The following is a 22958-nucleotide window of genomic DNA, read 5'->3' as shown; positions in this document are numbered from 1 at the left end:
TCATTGGGGGGCGCAGCAAGAGATCGGAAATGCTCTATTCATCAGGGCGCCTCTTGGGGTAACAAGGAACAATGATCACAAACTGACAGAGAGCAGATCTGGACTAGATATCAGTAAAAACTTCTTCACGGTGAGGATGACCAAAATTTGGAACGGGCTTGCAAGGGAGGTAGTGCTCTCCCCTACCATGGGGAGAAGCCATAAGAGAAGGCTGGATAGGCATCTGGCTGGGGTCAGACAGGGGGGACTCAATGATCTGTTGAGGTCCCTTCTGACCCTAGCATGTATGAATCTATAAAAAAGATTCTAACTTTGATACCAGGAAATCCCAGTATCAGGAAAAACCACAGAGGCAAACAGTTGTGAAGGTCCTCCAGAAAGACTCTCTAGCATGTGGCCAGAGGTCTCTATGGCTCCCCCATGTCCTGCTGCTCCAGCATGCTGCTTCAGTGTGTTGGGGCAAATAGGAGCAGGGTAAGGTTGCAGCAGTGGATCGACTCAGACACTGTCCCAAGTAAGTAGAGACATGGGCGGGGGGGCACAATACCCCAAACCCCTGCACAAGCCCCACACCACAGCCACAAACCACATGTCCACAAATCCTACACCAATCCCTACACCCACCCACAAATCCCCCCAAATCCCCCACAACCCCCCCACCCCCCACACTTCTTCCCACCCCACCAAACCACACATCACCACACACATTCCACACCCTGTCTGCCCGGCTGCCAGGCAGGACAGGACTGGCTGGCAGGAGCCGCAGCTGCAGAGGCAACTGCCACACTACAGCCTTGCCCTGTGCCCAGACCGGTGCTGGGATATGGCGCCCCAGCCTGTGGGGGCTCCTGGTCCCAGGAACCACTTGGGGGGTGTGATGGACTGGGGGAATTGGTGGAGGTGCTGTCATGGGTGGCACTGCTGTCATGTCTTCTGATGTCCCTGTTCTGCCATCTGGGCAGCTATCACCCAGATTTGCTCCTTACAGTACCCACTTGGAACCATCAAAGCATGACCTTCTGCTCCCAAATGGTCAAGAGGTCAGCCACATCATCTGCTGTCCAGCTGGGTCCCCAGTGCTGGCCCTGGGCAGGCTCCTTTGCCCAGGTCTCACCATTTGCCACACTACCAGAGATCTTGGTGTTCCCTGTTTAAAAATAGTAAATTCTCTGATAAAAAAAACACCCAAATTCTCTCATTCAAATATCCGAAAATCTGCATTCTTCCATGATTAAAATGAAATGCCACTATATATAGAGAGATCAGTCAGCAGTGTTTTATTGATATATTTACAGGTATAAAGCAATTGGGAAGTCTACCAGTGCCTCTATCATCATAATAAAATGAATTCTATGTACTTTGGCATTTTCTTTTGATTTTTTTATCATAGAAAATCAAAGCTGCCCCTGCCCCCTTCACTCCCAGAAACTGAGCAGAACTGGGATGCCTGCCCTTACCCCTCACTCCCAGCCTACAGTCCTGTCAGTGCTCCTCACTCCTGACCCGCAGCCCTTACCTGCCCCTACTAGCTGCCTCCCAGCCACAACTCTATCCCAGCACCAAGCCATGAGTCCAGCTGCAGCTGTACTACCTGCTGCTTCATGGCTCTAAGTAGTGCCAGCCCTTGCTGTTTTACTACTTGTGCCCAGGCCCAAGTGATCACCATGCCATTCCTGGGAAGCCCTTGACACTCTGGCATAGAGACACTCTGGCCAGGTGCCAGAGCATGTCTTTGGAAGACCCAGCCTCCACTTGCTCCTAGAGCGAACCCTGCATCACTTTTTTTCCAGCGTGTTTTTTGTTTGGTTGGTTGGTTTTTGATACCAGGATTTCCTGGTAGTAAAATTAGAGCCCGCAATGCAAATATGCAGTGCAGCTAAAAAAATTTCGCTCCCAGCATGCCTCTTGCGACATCTCAAACTGCTTTGAGATGCTGCAACAAGCATGTACTCATTCATCTGGGCATGGTCTTGGGATCTAAGCTGTGATCCCAACAACTGCGCCTCCTACCATGCCATACATGCATGACAGGAGGCACAATTATGGGACCAGGGATGAGATCTCTATCGTGTCTCACTTGTTAGTCCAGGGGATTTTGGGATCATGGTACCAGGCTCCCCTACTCTAGCAAGTTGAAACCCAGGTTCCAACAAACAGCTGATTGTCAGCTGCAGCCAAGGACTAAACCAGGATTTGAAATCCGCCCCAGTCAGATCCCCATCCTCAGCTCACAATCAGGTGATTGTCAAAACCCCAAATAGGGTTTTTATAGGTCCCACTACATGGCGATTCTAGGATTGGGCTGCAGCAGCCAAATCCCAGATACACTGGAATCTTTAAAATCTTGTATGCCACCCATCTGGTTTCAACTCAGCCCCAGTTCATAGGGACCCTGGGATCAGGATGCCAGGAAAGTGTGATCCCACACCACGGGGCTGCCCCATGCTGGACCCTAATATTCAGCTGAGTGTCGGGATCTGTCAGGAGCCAGTCCCAACAGACTACTCATTAAATCTGAGGCATGATGCAAACAAGTCACAAAGTTGTTATATATTATAAGTGCAGTAACTGTTAGTTGTTAACTGTATTATTACACCTTAAACTGAATTTAAAGAGTATCCAGGTTACTATTTAAAGTGAAATTAACCTGTTAACCACATCTTAAATGTACATGTGCCAGGGGACTAAGAATCCTAAACACTGATAAGGACTTTATGGCGCACTATAATCTACCTGATTCCTGAACTTCTTCCTTCACACTACAGGTGATAATGACCCTTCTCCCTTTTCTTATGTCTTTATTGCCCCTTAAACAAGTTTGTTTTTTTCTGCTTTGTTTTTGTCTGCTGCCCCTGAGAATTTTTGCCCTCTCCAATTTCACAGCCACAGTTTATTCATCACTGTGCCTCCTTCTTTCCTCAGACCTGATGAACAATGCCTTGCCTTCAAAAGCCTGTCTAACTTTATCCCAACTATGCAGTCGGTCCAATAAAAGATGTCATCCCCCCCAAAAAACCCTTGCCTCTCACAATTCCTGAATCATCACAGTTATATGACTCTAAAATTACCACAACTCTATTGGTAACTTTGCTCACTTCTGCTATGAACAGAAATGTCTTTCCTGCACATGAGGTAATTAGCCATCTTTGCACTCTGAAGTTAGGTAGAAGGTAGGACAAGGTAGCACCAGAGACAACTAGTTTGAGACAACTGAAACCAGTGGAACTATTCACAAGCTTGAAGCTAAACAACCTGGGGTTGGAGTGCTGTTGCAGCTGAATTGGTCCAGAAAGTGTCCAAAAGGCAAGGATTTTAAATATTTTCATAGATTAGAGCTTAAAGTTTTGCTCTTATATTTAGGTGTTCTACAGAACAGGGCAGAAGTTCAAAAGGGGTAACCCACTATTTTTTTTCTTCCCAAACAATTAGTTTGCATAAAACCACACAGCTTTTTCTCTCCTTTTACTACAGTTGTCCTCTTGTGGAATGTAAAGACTACTGGACAGGCATTCATTTCTAGAAGTAGAAATTTCCAATGCTGCTTCCTTCCCATCCTGGACCAGGCCAGGTGGGGAGCATACAATGTTTATTCTCATGAGAGAGTTTCTATCACAGGGGAAATCTTCCAAGTTGACACCTGAAAGATCTCTCTCTCAGACTGGGTGCATTTCCCCCAGGAAAAATTGAATGAACACTTGTAGTTTCTACTGCAAGAGCTGCAATTGACCCAATAGAAATGTAACACCTGCATCTGGCTGAGGGTTTGCTAGGAAGCTACTGTATTCCATTTTCTGTTGAATCTCTATCAGCTGAAAATAGCCTGGACACTTGGAACTTCAGAAGTTTCAAGCAGTCCCCAGATTATCAAACTATCAGTTCTATACTAACAAAAGAGAAGCTTCACATTCAAACCCTTTGTCCTACTTCTGGGCCCATCAAAGGATGAAAAATAATGAAGTTATGCAGCAGCCCAGAATAATAATAAGAGTCAAACTGATACTGAACCTTAAATGTTTTCAGAACTGTTCAAACTACAAAACTAATATTTTGCTAGAATTTGCTGCTTAAAAATTCACCAAACTACCAGAAAATTATATGAAATATTTTTAGCTACAAAATGCACTCTGATCTTTTATCACTGTAGACAGAAATTAATCCAAAAGGATGAAGGTACAACTCATTACCTGCCATGGGACAATAAATTAAAGGGGCAATGATACTTGCTCAGCAATGCAGCCAGGATTGAATGAGCTAAAAGAAAACAGGCAAAATAGGAAGGGATGTATTCAGAGGGCACATCTACATGAGACGCATGACGTACAGAAGCCTAATAACACTGCACAGCGGCATGCTGAGCAAAAATCTTGTTAATATGCTACTGTGTAGTAGTATTAGGCTATTGGGTGGTAAGCATCACAAAAAAAAACTGCACTGGCACTACTGTACAGTAACTTTAGTTACTGTGCATTAGTTAGTACTTCATTAAGTAAGTACTAAACTAAATGTGCAGTAACTACTGCACATTAATGAACTTGTAGATGGACCCAGAGTCTTTAAACAGGTACAAAATGAAGGCCAAAGCTTCCAAATGGATTAACAGAAAAGCAATCCTCCACCTGTCATGGCACTTGTGCAAAATTTTTCACCAAATAATTCTCATCTGTGACTGTCACAGATAAACACCCTGAGTTATACATCTGTGTACTTCAGCTGATTTCTTGGCATATGCAAAGTGAGGAAGTCATAAGGAGTTGGTTACCCATATGTTTAAAACTGAAAAGTTCCCATTGGAGTAGCTATGGGAAAGACAACAGTGCTCATGAAAACAATCCCTGTATCAAACTGTCTTTCTTCATTTTCACAGGCTTTCTGTTTTATAAGCTCTTCTTCCCTCCCAAAAGCAGGCCAGATTCAAGTGAGCTAAAGATTATTTTTTCAACATTTTCAGACTTCTTGTTGAATTGGTACATTCATTTCATATCTCCCTCCCTTGGTCCTCCCTGTACATAAGAATGAGTTTTCATCTTACTCTTGATAAAATAATGACTGGCCCTTCAATATGATATTACACTGAGTAATAGCCCCCAAGCTTCAATGGTGTAAGTCTAATTGTGCAGCAGGAGGGAAAAAGTACATTTCTGCATGTGTGTGTAGTTTAAAATATTCAGTGTGTCAAGACAGACAGCATCAGGCACTGTATTCTACTTACACCTCAACCTATTACACATCAGAAGTGTAAGGAATTGCTGACAGAAAATCTATGACTTTGGATCCAGCATAGAAAACATTAATGCGAACATCTAGTACCCAAAGGACTTGGCATTTATTGCACTTTCTACTGGAAGCACAAGGCTTGTATGCCAAAGGTCAGTGGCTGAGGGATTAACTTTTCTCACATATTCAAGTCAACTGTCCATCAATGCTCAGGTAAACAGCTTTAAACACACAAACACCTTAATTAATTAGAAAACAACCAACCACTTCTTAGCTAGATACTGTATACGTCAATCTGCATATTAATTTTGCATGCAGTAAGACCAAAAACAAACATGGTATGTTAAAGTCAAAACACTGCAGTATTATTTAACACAGATACTCAAGATGCTTTTCTAGAATACATGGCTCTTGTTGGAGGTCATGCTACACTCTCAGAGTCTTGTAAATTATATTACCCAAGTCATGCATGTGACATACTTTCTGATCTCCATAGCAAAGCATAGAGGGCAGCATATCCCAATGGTTAGAGGAAGTGACTACACATCAGGATTCACCTGTTCCACTCCAAGCAATGTCACTGTCCTTCTGCATGGTCTTGGACAAGCTGCTTAACCTTCCTCTGTCCCAGTCTACCTTTTTAGAAAATTATCACAATACTTCACAGGGGTGTGCCTGCACAGGGATTTGTAAAGCAGCCGTAGAAAGTAGCCTGAGATTAAAGGGTCTCTAGAACTATATACTGTAGTCTATATTATTTTGATCAGCTCAATGATCTGGCCTCTTCTGGTATAAATCATTCACATAAATGATGCACAACATTGATAATCAGCATAGTTAATATTTAATCTCCAGTAAAAAGGCTAGATGCACTAGAACATACTCAGAAAAAAATCAGAAATCTAAAGTATGAGAGGAGCTAAAAGCTCTAATTATCACCTAGCTTTCATTTTATTTTCTGCTCAAACTATTTTGAGTCCCTAGGAAATATTTAATCATCAGTTGTGAATGATGTTACCCCATTTGTGTATCATCTGGAGTACTGGTAGTAGGGCACATGCACTAGGGATGTACAACATCTCCCATTGGGTCAGATAAAAAGGAAAAGCTTCTCTGGGTTGATGTGTTTGAATGATGTAAAACAGGTCAAGTTCTTAAAAAAATTATTCTATATAATTCAAAGCAAAAGAAGAGTTCAAATTGAATCTTTGACAGAGGCTACTTTTTAAAAAGACCCCCTATCTGGAAAAACTGGCAGTCACTAGGCTTTCACATATATTTTGATGTCAGCTTACCTTGGTATTGACACCGTGTTTTGACTGTAGGTTTTAAAAAGAACTATTCTGAGTACTTCAGGTAGCTTTTATTGACACATTTGACTCTGCTTAATGTTTTAACTGAAAAGCAAGTGTTGGAGAGTTAAATAGATGCTACTTCCTCACTGCCCCTCCACACACTTGACCTATAGCGTCTCTCAGAGTAACATCTCTCTTTACAAAAAGAGGAGAGATTTATAATGGGAATCAGCATGGCTGTAATACAGATAGCTCCGAAACAATATAAAAGAGAGGGTGTATATATATTAACTTGGAATTACAGTAAGGTCTGTATTTGATTCCTTCTATTCTGTGGGGATTTATCAGAATAAAATGAAGGCTGGAGCATGGAAAACTGAGCAGCACTGAGCAAAGAGCGCCCTCTGCTTAAGGCTGGCTTTTTTTTTTTTTTTTTACCCAGAAGCTGCAGTAGGCAAGCACTTTTTGAAAGCTATGTTTGAATTTCAGATACGACATAATACAGGGATTTCTTTGAACTGATATCCCTCCAGTTGCACTGTGTTAGATGAGACAACGCAGTGAAATGCAAAATAGGAGTACTGTGACTTCTGAAATGATGGGTGTGTGCACATTTATGCAGTGGATAAGAACAGAAAATTCACTCTGTAGGTGAATGATTTTAGAACTAGGTTTCCTAAATTTCCCAGGATAAAAAGTAGGTTTTGGTTCCAACCTGTGATATCCTAAAAGGGGTCTTAATTTCAGGAACTGCTGAGAGCCCCATCCTCTGAATATTAAGCCACTTCAAGGTACACAAAAATCAGTATTTAATTTTGATGCATGCAAATATATGTAATATGCATGCATACATACACTTAATGCCTGTTTGCAACAATACCCAATAAGAGGACCAACTATTTATTATTAACATTTTCCTACTCTGTATTTTCTACTTCTCAGAGCTGAGTATCCTCAATGTGAATGATTTTTCTACAGTGCAGCAGCTGCTTATTTGTGGATCAGGAAATGACTAAACTTGTTGGGTCATAGGTCAATGCCAGGTCATGCTTGATGGTGGATGTATCCAGACATATCCTCTGTGCTTTCTGGCCTTGCTTAGCAACCCAACTCTGCATCCACAGCTGTACCTTTTACCTCTTATTGGAGAACTCCTAAGGTTACTTATCACTACCATGTAGCATGAATTCCCATCAGTGAGTGTCACATAATCATACCACAATGCAGAGGTCACATGAATAAAGAACCAGAAGGAACATAATTGATTAAGAACCAAAAGGAAACCAATAAGTATGCATGAATGATTGTGTCTATCTAATGGCGGAGGCCTGACAAAACATGAAGCTAAAGACAGTTTCCACTTATTTTCATAGGGGCAAGTTTCTGAAGTTTTATGCTATGTCAAAGTGTGTGTGTGTGGAGGGGGAGGGGGAGGGAGGGACAGGGGGAGGAAGGAGAGAGGAGGGAAGCAAGACAAGGAAGTGAAAAAGCCAGTGAATTCCTGAATGATGTACCACTTCCTGGCACCATGACAATAGACTTGGTAGCTGCTGTGGCTGAGGACATATCATATTTACTTGAATATAAGATGAGGATTTTTTCCCCCAATCAGTATGGGAAAAAAGCCCCTCATCTTATATTTGCATACTAGCAAATGGCCTCCTCTCCCCCATTGAATATATTGGATGCCATTAAACTCCTGCTAGAAGCTCAGCCATGAAAACCAACTCTGAAGCTGACTGAATACATCCAACACTGAGCATGCCCATAAAATACATGGCCCATACTGGGCAAACATACTGATGGAAATCCTTTTTTTTTTTTTTTTTTTTTTTTTTAATAACACATATTATTAAAAGCACACATTACTTTACACTTACAGAGCTTCACATATTGAACATTCTTGTTTTACCAAGACTTCATATTGCAAAACACCTGCATATAACAAACATACAACTACATATCTTAAACAACATACATCAACTTTCCACAAAAAACCCTTACAGAAGTCCCTTTCCTCATGCAGAACTCCATGAATATCAATTAACCTCCCCCTAAAATAAAACCAAAAACCTTTTACCTCAGTTACCACTTGAAACTCTCCGCCCCTCCCATCAGTCTTCTCTGTCGGTTCAGTGAAACAAGTGTGTCCAATCCATTTTCATCCACTTCTCCGCCTCTTCTCGGATCTCTTTCTTGTCCTGATTGATGTTGGATTTCAGGTCATGCAGCCCCAGCTTCATGCACTCTCTTTCAGTGAAAGCCAACCCCTTAAACACCCAGAGGTTTCTTACTTTCCATATACTGGTTTTAACGCTTGCTAACCATGCCCTTAACATTGTTTCCTCAAGCCCCTTTGGTATGACTCCATACAATACCATTTCTTGTGTGCAATACCATTTCTTCACTGGTTTATTTTTGTGACATTCAAAAGACAATATACCCTTTCCCACACAACCTTGCATATGTACACTCCCAAAACAGATGTCCCACCATTTCTTTGTTGCCTCACCTCTCCCTTGGATACTTGGCTGCTCTTGCCAAGCTCCATTTATATCGTACCTCCCTCACTAGAAAGATATTTTGTATGATCAGCCCTCTTAGATCAGCATATTCACCTTTCTGTCATTTGTCAGGTATCTCCCTCCACTCCTTTTTCACTTGTCCTTTGGCAAAGTTCCCCATTGATGCCATCCTGTCCCTCTGTTCATAATTTTTTCAGACTCTTGCAATCTTTCAGGACCTCCCTTTCTTATGTAAGGAATGGGAGGTTGCCATGTCCATGGCTTCTTCCAAGACCTCCCCCCCATACATTCCCCATTTTCTCAAGATTGTACCTATCAAAATCGGCTAAAGCATGCTGCTTTCCCCTCCCTCTCTGTTGCTGTTTTACACATTGCACTTATGCAGTTTATGTAAATGAACAGCCCTATGTCCAGCATCCCCTATCCCCACATCTCCCTTGCTTTAGACTATCCAGAACAGAATTGTATTTCTCGATTCACTTTCCAAAAGAACACATATATTTTCCTTTGTACTTTCACTAACTGCTGCCATGATGGTGAAAACACAATTCTGGTGTACAGAATGATCAGCAGTAGCACCGCCTTAACTGCAGTCACTTTTCCAGCAAAGGACAGCGTGCTTCCCATCCAAAACCCTAATACTTCTTGTACCCTCACTGTAACCTTTTCCTACGCTTTATTTCCTTTCCCTTCTCCCTCAGTTGGGATCTCTAAAACTTTGATCTCTCCCCCCACTACTTGTAGTCCAACCTTCTCTAGGTCCCTCCACTTTCCCACTCCTATTATTGTGCTTTTCATTTTGTTTAATTTAGCCTGTCATTTTGCAATACTCCATTGCACATTTTAGTACCCTTTCAGTTGATAATTTGTCCCTAACCAGTATACTGATGTCATCCATATAGAGTGCACACTTCACCTCTCCCCCTCCTGGTATCATTACCCCACTTATGGTTTTATTTTTCCTTATTCTTTGCACCAGTTGCTCCATTTTACATATGAACAATATTGGTGACAATGGGTACCCTTGTCTTATCCTTGTTTGGATAGCAAAAGCTTCTGCTCGGATGTCCATTTATTAGCACTTGGTTTTCTGCCTTTCTATATGACAGTCTTATCCATCCTATCAATTTTTGCAGGAAACCCATTTTCCTTAACACTTCAAATACAAAATCATAATCCACTCTATCACATGCTTTTTCCAGATTTGCTACTGACATATTTAATTTTCTCTCCTAAACACGTATCTGTGTAACCCTTATCAGCCGACTCGAGTCAGAAATCCTTTTGCCTGGGCCTGTCCAGGTTTGATCTTCATGTATTACTTTTGCCAAGTTTGTCTGTATTCTTAAAGCCATGGTCTTTGACAACAACCTGTAGTCTATATTTAGCAGGATAAGCAATCTCCAGTTCTTCAGAAGCTTTTTCTTCCCTTTCTTGAATGATAAAGTTATTATTCCACTTGTACAGTCCTTCCCTGCCTCTCTTTTTCCAATATGTCTTTGAAAACCTCTACTATACCTATGCCCACCCATGGCCAGAATTTCTCAAAAAATTCCTTGGGTAGTCTGTCTGCTCCTGAAGATTTTCTTCTTTTACAAGTTTTTAAGCACTCCACCACTTCCTTTAAACTTATATTTTCCTCCATCTTCTGTATGTCCTCTTCCTCTACTTTTTCTTCAATCTCTTCCATAAAATTCTTCATTTTCTCTCTATTTCCTTCTTCTGGTAAAGTCCTTCATAGAATCTCCTCATCCCTTCTAGCACCTCCTCCTGCTTTTCCCCTCAAGCCCCATCTTCTATCTGTACTACTTTTAGCTCTCTTTTCACCCTCTTCACTTTAGCCAAAAATGTATCAGGACCATTTTTCATTTTCTTCCACCCACGGTGCTCGTGTCAAAAAATATTTTCTCTTTTGTCTTACTGTTAAACCAACTTTCCAGTTCCTCTTAGACGGTCTTCCTTCTTCAGCTTCCTTTAGCAGCTCCTGCATCTTTCTTTACAGCTTCCTAAATTCTTTAATTCTTCTCCTCACGTTTCTTCAGCCTGCTTTCTTGAAAAAAATTCTCGTCTTATTCTTCACCATCACCCACCAGTCTTCGGTACTCTTAAAATACTTTTTCAGTGCTTTCCACCCCTCAGACTGTTTTGTGTATACTTAACACACCTCTGCAGCTTGTAACAGTTGTACATTCAACTTCCATACTCCCTTTCCTCTGATGGGGCTCTTACCAAGACTCATTGATGCCTTTCGCATTCAGCAATTAGTAAATGCCACACTTAAGGTTTCTTTTTTTCTTATCTCTATTTCTTTGGATACAAAAGCAAAGTCAGTTTTTCGTTGCTTCTTTCCACTGGGGTTTGCTCTACTGAAGGATTTCTCCCCTGCCCACACATCTTTTAGTGACTTTTCTTTTATTATGTGTGTTAACATTCTGGATGAACTGTCTAACGTTCCCTCTCCTCTTTCCCCTGTTCCATTACCTGCTTCTATTATACAATTGAAACCCCTTCCTATTATCCATGGTTTCTTTCTGACCACATATACCACTAGTTTTCTAAGAAAAGCCTTCCTTCTCTTCCACTCTGGTAGTGCATATACATTTAAAATTTCAAACTGTGTTCCCCCGACTGACAGTATCATCCATTGTAGTCTGCCACTGACAATATCTTCCAGTTGCTTCGCTCTCAACTCTGGATTTTTGAAAAGTATTGCTAGACCTGCTGTTTTATTATAATTTGTCCCTGACCACTCCCATCTCCCCTAGTATACCACATCTGGTTGGCAGATTATGTCAGCCCTTGCTTGTTTTAACACTGGTTCAATCTTTTCCTTGACATTTATCAATGCTATTGTGCTTGCTTTAACTGACTGTCCCTTTAAGGTTCATCAGTACTGCTGCTATCTGTAGGCAACTCCACTCCCTCCCCCACTTGCATGCCAGTTACTTTTGCAAACTACTTGATTGCTTTCATGCTCAGGAAGTCTTCCAGTTTCCTGCTCCACGCTTCAGGCTGGAGCCCAGGAGCATTAATGGAGGGAAGCTGCTCTCTAGCTCTGACTCCCATTACTCTTTGAACACACTGTTCCATCCAGCTTTTTACCTTCCACCTCCAATAAATCTATATACATTTGTACTACAATCACCCTCTCCCTTGACTTTTTTCCTGTTATGAATTTGAGCTTTTTTAATTCTTCCTTCCCACTTTCCTTGGCATATCTCAGAGATTTTATACCCTTCTGCATTTCAGTAGGTAAATTCCCAAGTCTTTCAGTTTTGGGGGACAATCAAGCTGGTTAGGTGCTCCACCTGCACCTCCAATATCTCAAACAGTTCTTTTCCAAAAACTCATATCTGTTCATCATCATTCCCATCTCCATCCCATCACTAATACTGCCTTTATCCACAGTCTCCGATCTTCCCTGCCATCTCATTTTATTTTGCATGTCTTCTCACCATGCCAATCCCAGTGGACCAGCATATCATTGTGCCTCTGTCGTCCTCTGATACTCACCCAATGTGCTTTTTCCTGCTGCCTCTGCTCTGTCTTCCACTCTCCTCTCCTCCTGTCTTCTCTTTGTCATCATCACTCCTGTTGCTGTTCTGGTTATCACTGCTTTTGCTGTCTCTCCCACCTTCCCATTCACCAACTTTAGTCCCCACTTCTCCACCTTAGTCCACCCTCCATCTGTTGTTCTTTCTTTCCTGCTCTTCATTTCTCTGTCCACCTCATAATTACTTGCCACCACTACCATTCTTTTGAGCTGTGGGTCTCCCTCCTTCACTCCTTACACTCCAATGCTCTGTCAATCCCTTTAAGTCACTGACCAGGCTTTCAGTGCCAATGGGAAGCTATCACAAGGGTAGATTTGTGCAGCCCATCTAAAATAGGTTAGTGCAACCTGGAGCTGAATCTGAATAAGATATAGTGTCCACTGTCCTCAATCTTCCTCAGCAACAACTCTTTTTCAACTCATGATGAACCACTACATCAAATACATTTCAACTTCCCTTTCACTCCACAGCTGAGCAGTGACTTTCTCTCCTAGTTCCAATGATTCCTGTTTCTTCATAAGCTTTAAATGTCTGGCAAACTTCTATGCATCTGTCAGCCTGTTGTATGTGATTGGTGTGGAGATGGATCAGGCAGCCCTGTGTCTCATCTGCATATAGATTTTTGGTATGTTTATGGAGTAACTGTGGTGAAAAGTGTATTTTGACCTGTGCTGAAATTTGTAACAAATCGCAGTTGAGGACAGAGTCAGACCCACAGCAATGTCCTGTTCCGTTCTGTATTTTCTGTCCCCCTCTCTGTGCCTTCCTCCCCTCACCCTTACTGGCACAAACAACTCACCTCCACATTGTGCTTGGGGAGAGAACAGACCCTAAGCTGGGTCTGACAGTAAGGGGAGGGCCATGAATTCTGCAAAGGAAAGAAGTTGCCGGGGCAGAGAGCAAGGGAGCCACCTGACCACACTAGCCACTATTTTCCCCTGCTGTACCAGTAGGAGGGGAATTAATTTAAGACAACACTCCAACAATTAGATTCTACATCTGAAAAATTATGACAAATTTCTAAATTTTCCATATATAGAATCTAATTATTGGGGTTCGCTTATTTCAGGGTCATTTTTATTTGCATATATACAGTATTCGGAGATTGAGCCAACAAGGATCAAATGAGCAGCACAGTTGCAGTGAGACCAAAGAAATTACCTGAAGTCTGATCAAGAGGGTGAGGATGATTTGATGAAGTTCTACTTCTGACATGCATACGCAGGTTTTGACAACTTCCCATAGCATTTGCCTCAAGTCACAACAAGAAGAGCTCAGGGACAAGTTTTACAAGGTGTCTTTAGGACACTGAATCCCATCTTCAAAAACAAAATGACCACTTAGAAGGAAGAAAGCAAATTAATGAAGTTATTTAATCCAAACTCAGTGGTAATATATATTCAGAAATGGTGAACATTCTGAATTCAGTTTTAGGATGACACCCCCCTCCCCATTCAATTAATCACATGTTGTGATAATGAAATATAAGTTTAATGCAAGTTGGGTTTGCTGCTGTCACTGCTGTTTGGTCATTCCTTGAACCTAAATTAGAACATAATTATAACAAATTAAATCATGGTGCTTTGGCTACTTTCTCTACAAACCAGAAAAACAGGCTGCTAGATAGAATGTCATCATGCCTACAGCAGCAACAGCTGCTTAAAAGTAACATAGCACTAGGACACCAACATGTGGCAGTTAAACAGGCATCATCTGTTTATTACACAGACAGTATCTTTATTAATCTGTCATATGTATAAATTATAATACCCCCTACACATATGTATAAATATAACATAACATTATATTAGTGTGTGTGTGTGTGATATGTTATATATATTCTCATGCATACTCCCAGCATTTTGTATGTAGAAAGAGCACAGAAGTAGTTTGTTAGCTGTGTGATTTCACAGGTATGTGCAGGAAGCAATTGATCTACTGCCAGTTCATCTCCAATAAATCATGAAGCATATTTTTTAAAGCCTTGCAAATGAGAGTGCCTTCTGTAAATAGGAGACTTTGGGGGTGGGGCATGAATATTTAACATGTAGGATGTTTTCATACTTGTTAAGAAGGCACAAACCCAGATTTTTTAACCCTATATCCAGAATTTGCTTTGATGGCAGTATCACTAGAAAACAAAAGCACCAGGGATTAATACAATGACAGAAAGGAATAAGATCACTGCTTGTCTTTAGTGGCACAAAAGTATGATTCCATGTGCTAAATCCAGGGTCATGCACTGGACCAGGCCTGCGTGCCAGTCTGGGGCTGCACACCAGGTCCGAGCCCACATGCTGGGTCCAGCTAGATTGGCCCCGCATGCCAGCCTGATCCAGGATGTGAGGCCATGTCATCCAGCCCATGGGGATCCCCATGGGTCTAAGAATATAGTGGAAGGTGAGCATGGGCAGCATTGACCAATGCAGGGCTTCCTGACCTGCAGCAATCAATGCTGCCACCTCTCTGTCACCAGATTTCTAGGCCTTTTGAGCGCCCTATGGGCTGGATGACTCAGCTCCATAGGCTGGATCCACCTTGCAGGCTGTACTTTAAGCACCATTGCTCTAGTGAAGAAAGGTTTGCTCTGTATTCTATGAAAAAAGACATTTAAAATAATACTTCTGACAGCTTCACAACATTTTTTTTAAACTGTAAGATATCACACACACATAAATTGCCATGCTGGATCACAGTTCCAACTGTACCAGAGTATAATATCCTAACTTAGAGAGGCTTGTATTATGAGATTGTTTGGAGAAAGAATGTATAACAATCCTGCAGTAGGGAGATTGTGGGATAATCTGCTCCCACACCAAACCCATATCGCTTTGTATTGCCTGCATTTAGCCATCGTTTACTAAAATGAATTGGTGAAGCCATTCCCTGGGTTTCCATTTCAAGCATCTACTCCATCATAGCAAAACGTAAGCCAAATGTAAAACCAGGCTTTTAGAGTCTGACTCTTCACAGCTATCCTTACAGTTCACTGACATACTTAGAGTCTTCACATGTTAATACTTCAAAAAATTATGTAAAAACTTCTAACCTGCTTAAAAATAAACTCATTGAATAGAACCAAATGCTTTGCTAGCATTCTTCAGATAATTAATCTAATTCTGTTCTCATTTATGATTCCACTGAATTCTACAGAATTGTTTTGAATTCAAACTGGAGTAACGAAGAGCAGATTACTCAATATCAAGTACATCCAGGAAAGGTTTTTCATAGTTGCTTAACACAGATTTAGAGCTGGATTGGCATTCCTGAAGAGTGAAGTCTGCTGTGCTCAGAGCACAGATGTCACAGGCTGGGAGAACACAATTCATTCCTATACCACAAAAAATCAACATATATGAACCCTGATCTAAGAGGAGCACTTCTTGAAGTGTCAGGGTCTCATTCTTCATGTCCATTTGCTCCTCGGCCTGTCTATTGAAACTAAAAACAAAAGGACATTTTAGCATGAAAAGTAACTGGTTTGTCTTACTGAGGTAGGTCTATTCTAGGAACTCCAGTGAGGAACCCACTTATATCATATGTACCACTAACTAGTTCAGAGAGGCTAGAGGATTATAATCATTACTGACCTGAAATGAATTTGAATGAGTGATGTAAAGCACAATTAAAAAGATCTGTATCCTATTACCAATTTCTGGAGACATTCAGGAACCTCCATAGTCCTTTAATATAATAAAAGCACTCTGCACATTTTGGTGTCATATATACGATAAGGAAAAACTTGCTTTGTGTCATTATGATGGTGATATATATTACTGAAACCATTATCAAGAGATAATGTAACATACCTCGCATTTTAATGACCTAACATGGCTACAAATCTGTCTTTTCAATAAAGTTATCAACTCGTACTACTATGACCCACAGGAAGATCTCATGATGAGATAGTAAAATATCCCGTCACTTCAATGTAAGATAATAAGCAGTTCCCATTTTTAGTGGTTTTACCATGCTTTTATTATACAGGAATCATAAAATGCCATGTGGCATTTTACAAAAATGTAGGCAAATATCTCTGCACAGCAAGCAATGCAGAAGAAAGAAAAAAAAACATGCAAGCATGGAAAAAAGCACATTTCATAGCAAGGGTTCAAGCAAATTTTGCAGCTTGCCATACTAGTTACCAATAGAAAACTAGTTGAAAAATATTTACTCATCTAGGGTCTGATCCAGTGTACAAAGGCTGCCTACTAATATTGATTAATCCCCATCCCTGCCACTTCTCCTCATCTGACTCCCCCCACCCCTTATGGACCCTGCAAAGAAAAAGTACAAATATAGTACTTAGCGTAACAACTGCTGCTGGATTTGCAGCAGGGCTCAGGATTTCTGCAACGGCAGAGTGAGAAAGTTTGCAGAAAGTTGTTGCTAACAAGAGCGTATGCATGTTTTTGATTGGCAGGAGAGGGGAGGGAACTCAGCCCGGCTCAGGGAAGGGAAGGCACCCCAGGACCAGAGCTTGGGGAGGCACCACCTTGCAGCCTGCCTGTGAAGTGAACCTGCCCTTAGTGATGGGAGAAGATAGCCTGATTTCCTTTTTTCCCCCCTCTGTGAGACAGAGGGGCCGGTGCGGAGGAAAAAAGGGTGGTAAGGTAGACTTGCCTAGGAGGGCAGGGTGTTGATCTGAGAAGGCTCTAGGGAGCGTTAACTGAGTAGCAGCCTGGGGCTGGGTGGGTGATAAACCCAGGGTTATTTCAGTTATCAGCACAAGGGGCCATGTCTGAGAACTGGAGAAAGGTACTTTTGGGGAAAGGGACAGTGTGTGTTTCTTTGCAGGTACCATAGACAGCTGGAGTAGAGGAGAGCTTCTCTTCCCTATACAAGCTCTAGGAGAGAGCAGGACTTTCTGAAGCAGCAGGGCCAGCCATGGTTATTGTGTTGCCAGCATGAAGGAGAGCTGATGTTTGTGTTAAACCTGTGTGCTCCTACTGAAATTCACTGGAGTCTTGAGGTTTAACTTGGAGAGTTGTACTGAGGGTGTCTTTGATTCAATTTGTATAAAGTTTTAGTTCACTGATACCTGCCTTTGGCAATTAGATTACTGATATCCTGTTCTGCTATTAACCTCATTCATATGTGGACTGTTTTGTAAACAATAAACTGTGTAAATAGTTAGACTGTATATACTCCAGCGTGTGGGGAAACCACAAGCAAGCACTCCATGGGGAGGTGGCCCCAGCCTTAGAGCCTGGGAGGTTGACCAAGGCTATTTGACACCCCAGGACCCTGAATCCGGACGTGGCCATGGGTAGCACCGTGGCTAGGGTTACCTTCATATAAAACAGCTGACGCTCAGTCCTAACTCGCTTAGGAACCACAGGAACATATCCAAACAGCTACAACAACATAAATACCCCAAAGTGAATTGCAACAAGCTCACTCCAGTTAAGAAAAAAATAAGACTACAGTGCATTAGTTATATTTGCACAGTCCAACAGGGGACTTGTTGCATTATTTTCTGGGAAACACATTCCTACTACATGCAGTAAAACACACACACACACAGAGCTTTGATAATATTTTCTGCACAGAAAATCAGGTGATAAGTTGAAGAGCCACTTGTGGCATCACTGTACAAGAAGAATCTGCTGTCCATGTGACAATGAGGATCAAGCACCACATCATTAAAGCTAAGTGACCTTGATGCTTGATATTTTGTAGTGTTCTAAATAGTAGAAATTTAGGCCTGGGCCTGGCCCCACGGAAGTCAATGGGGATTTTAAGAAATTTAGGCCTGGGCCTGGCCCCACGGAATTGAATGGGGATTTTCCCAGCCTCTACCCTGGGAGCAGAATCAAGTCCTTAATCACCTGATTGGGTTCTTAAGAGAAACTACACGTCCAACCTGACATAGCAAAAAGGTAAGTTTCTCCTTGCAAAGTAATAATGCACAGATTACCTTCAGGTAAGTGTTTGGAATTGCAGCAGGAGTCTAGAACAAACCTGGCTAATATTGCCTAAATATTTACATTTAAAGTCCATGTCAGTAACAGAAAACTTGCTGAAGCTTTTACTTTTTTTCTGGCACTGACAATTTACAGCTCTGATCTCTGTACAAGTGAGGTTTCAAACCAAACTAGTTTTGGAGAGCTAAAAAAGTGGTGTGGAAATTGTCTTTTTTATGCAACTCTTACTGTATTTCCAGTCTCATGCATTCAAGATTCATTAGATCACCAATACCCACTGCTATGCTCCCAAAAACCCCTCATGAAATAGGCTTAAAAAGAAATAAGGCTTTTTAATGACAGATTAGTAGTACTTTTTATTTGCCTTTTGAAGGAGGTTGTGGGGTGGCGGGGAGCATGCAGGGAGATAAAGGAGGGAGAGTGCTGAGTGTCAAGCTGAGATTCACAGATATTCACTGAAATTCAAGAGCTGCAGCTTAAAACAAACCGGCAGTTAATTCTAAGACTCAGGATAAAAACCACAAGCTGGTTACCCCATGCACCCCACCCCTCTCTTTCCACCAATCATTTTCTTTGTTCAGATACTGCCACACCTTATCTTTTATACTGTTACCTTCCAGGGGCATAGATTGCCATTTACTCTGTGCTGGCACAACAAAAAGGACAAGGTCTCTACATGCTACCTCAGCACAAACCAACCAATATTCTTTTTTTAATCTCATAATAATTTAACCGCCCGGGGGGTGGGGGGGGGTTGTTTGGTTGGGGTTATTTTTTTTTTGATCTAGTTTAAAAATGGATGGAACAAACCACTGAAGTTTAACAGAAAAATGTTTCCCCCACAAAGCTCCCCAACCACATCTCATTAGTATCCAAGACCCCTTCACTGAAGATAAGTTCTTAAGTATTTTTATCAGTTTTAATTGTGTCAATTTGCATAGTTGCTAAAGCTAACACAGCACATTGGACCCTATCCCTCAGGTAATGGAAGTCACTGACCTTCAAGGTGAACCCCAATTCCTAATACCGTTAAACTAGGCCAGGCAATATGGAAACTTAGGAATATATGTATATCTATCTATGGATATAAATATAGATACATTATTTTAAGTGGTGTGGGAGATATGCACACAGCTCCTGTTGTTCATTATCCCTCACACTCTTACAATCAAGCCATTTTGCCTGCTGTTAATTGACACCTGCCTACTAGCACTATTAGATCTTTGTTGTTCTTCTTGCCTAAAGCCAGCACATCTTTCGTTGGCAAATAGCACACTTAGTTAAGAATTTGTCTATTATACTTCTATAAACTTGGAATTTTACAGAGGTGACACTTTGAATTTCTGCAGTGGAAAAGAGCAGATGGTTCCTCATGGCTCCCCACTGGCCAGTCCATAGAGTGGCTTTGATGACAGCAAAGCATCTGCCCTCTCAGGGTAAATGACACAAATACAGCTTCTCTTTGGGGAGTAAGCTCGATACCAGAAGCAAAGAAATAACTGTCCAGAGGGAAAGGTGTGTATACAGGAAGATTTACAGTCTCCTACAGAAACGGTTTACTATCCTAAATAAGTGCCTCTGAAAAATAAGGCCTACTTGTACAGTTTTAGTTATACTGAGAGGTGCAATTTAGTACCTTTTCATAGGAAGAAGTCTCTGCTTGCAACCCAAAATGATGTCATTTTATTTTTAGCTTGAGGGGGAAAAGTAGTACTCTATATAAAACATGAAATAATTGATCACCAGAGAGAGAAAGGGAAAAATCCTTATCGTGGGGAGGGGAAGTAGTTCTGGAAAACCAAGCATAATTACTCCCAGGCATGCCACAGAAAGCATTGTCTGGGGTGTGCTCTGAGAAAGGCTGCATTGAAAACACTGTGCATCTCTTTATCATTCATGGATTCTGCTCTGGTTCCCTAAGTGAATAAACTAAATGGGACAGGCAATCAAAAAAAGGAAAATGTAGACTTTCCAAATGCTAAAAAAAGTCATGCCATGGCTTTGCATGCATGTTTGTAACATTCAATATACTCTTCAGAGAGATTTGTTCCAACTTAAAATTATTCATTGCAGAGGTAAATTTTGCCTTAAACCCTAAAAATAAATCAAATAACCTATTTGAATCTCAAGATGAAGAAAAAGTCACAAATTCAGTAGAACACACTCACCTATACATTTATCCCCTCCTCCCCATTCCAATAGCAAAATATATCAGAAATTAGGAATGCTGATAGTCTACATTTTTTAATTGTGTTCCCTGATTCCATATAAATTCTACAGTCAAAAGTTTTCAAACACACATGACACAAGTTGAGGACTTAAACCAAAAAGCTTCTTTACAAAAATTCTGAACAATGGCAGCTCCCATTGATTTCAAGGAGATATGGACACTTAATAAGTGCCTTTGTTACTTAATTACTAAATTTGGATGAAAGTGCTTATTTTAGGCACCTACATTTAAGAAATTGGGTTTATAATATTTTACCTTTTTAAATGACCATCCATTACAGTCACAGGTGCTACAAAAGAAGAAAAGTTACTGTAGGGAGACCAGGAAGGAACATACATCAGTTTTGTATGGAGTAAAACTTTAAGAGCAGTCATTTCCACTTAACCTGCCATGTGGTTGTACTTATTAGCACAGTGGCTGAAGAACAGACTACTTTGGAAGTTTTGTGCCATACCTGACATTAGTTCAAAACATTAGGGGCATGCAGAGCAGGCCGTATTCGATTTGGATTGGGATTCGGACTGATTGGGGGACAGTGATTCAGTTAGCTGATTCGGATCACTGTCCCGATTCAATTCAGCTGAATCTGAAGATTCTATTCTGATTCGGAGAATTAGTGATTCAGCCATAGACACAGCTTTATATGTTTTTTCTATATACCTCAAGATACCCAGTGTGACTCATGAACATTTAGATGGTAGGGCAGACGGAACATCCCATGGGAGCACAGGGGGCAGCTCCCACACGTGCTTGGCGGCAGACCTGGAAGTGGACCAGAAGTACTTCTGGTCTACTTCCAGGTCCGCTGCGGAGTGCGCGGGGGACTGCCCCCCCCGCTCCTGCGGGACGCTCCATCTGCCCCACCATCTCAGCGTTCACGAGCCACCAGGTAATTTCAGGTATGTAGAAAAAAACATATAAAGCTGTGTCTATGACCAAATCATTGAATCTCTCCAAAACAAATTGGAGGCTTCCGGTTCAATTCGGAGAGATTAGCGAGTCTCCTGATTCTATTCAGATTCGGAGATTTGGCTGTCGAATCGGGCTGAATCTCCTCCAAGTTGAATCAGTGACTGACGCTTCAAACAGCCCTACTAAATATGTTAAAAAGCAAAATATATTTGTCACAGGGGTACAATCACCAGGGAGCAAGTAACCCTCCCTGCAGGGGGACCTGGGACGGGGGTAACCCATCCCCAGAGAAAAAAACCCTGAAATCAGGGGTCACTTACCTACTTCAGGATGCTGGGCACAGGATGAACCAGGTCAGGAAGAAACGCCTGCGTGGTTTGTCAGCCACACTTATCTATAGCTGGAGCCGATACGGGCGGGTGATGTCATTAGTGAAAGCTGCCCAGCTGGGATACAAGCTGGCACCAGCAGGGAACAGAGGGGAGCATTAGAGGCAGCGGAGGCTCTCCATGCTGGTCACAGGCAGCATTGGTGTGCAGGAGAGGATGCAGTTCAGGGAAGAGCAGATGAGGACCTTGACAGGGGTGAAGACCAGAGCAGCATTGAGTGACATATTAAGGCACAGGCCCTAGAGCTGGGAGGGTGGAAGGGCGAGATAGACTGACCTCCCCTCCCTTTTCAGCCCTCTTTTCTTCTGTGCCCTTCCTTTTTTCCTTTTTTGTGCCTGTTCCTTTTTATTGTTGTTTTGTCCTTTTTCCTTTATCATTACCCATAATCCTACTTTGATGGGTTGCGGGTGGCGCTCCAAGGACAGGAGCTGCTCACAGTTTCAACAGGGAGCCAGCATGCAGCCGGAGTGACATCCAAGAGAGTTGGGCACCCAGCAGCCCCAGAGCCCAACAACAAGAAAGTAAGATCGGTAACCAAGGGGGCGTGAAGAACAGGGATCAACAAGACTGGAGGGCAAGCCACATAAAAATCAAGTGGCTTGTCGTGGAGGCTGGCGTATAGAAGGCGTGTAGGGGAGGTGGAGCCCCACGAATATCCATTAGGAGGTGTGACTGATCCCAAGGGGCCCCCAACAGGACACCCCACCACTGAGGACCCATTCAAAGTCATGGCAGGTGAATTTTGGGGTTTTCCCCAGAGGTCTCACGAAACCCCACTATATCCGACATCTGGTACAAGCACCAAGGCGTCACATGAACAGATATTCGAATCGAGATGGTCACAATATTATGTCTCCGTCTCCCTCCCCGCTCCCCCCAACCCTCATCCCTTCTCTCTCTCTCTCTCTCTTC

Source organism: Alligator sinensis, unplaced genomic scaffold (genome assembly GCF_000455745.1).
Source record: "Alligator sinensis unplaced genomic scaffold, ASM45574v1 scaffold712_1, whole genome shotgun sequence".
In the NCBI taxonomy this organism is placed as follows: domain Eukaryota; kingdom Metazoa; phylum Chordata; order Crocodylia; family Alligatoridae; genus Alligator; species Alligator sinensis.
The sequence above is the reverse complement of the archived record's forward strand: the minus strand, read 5'-3'. Positions refer to the sequence as shown.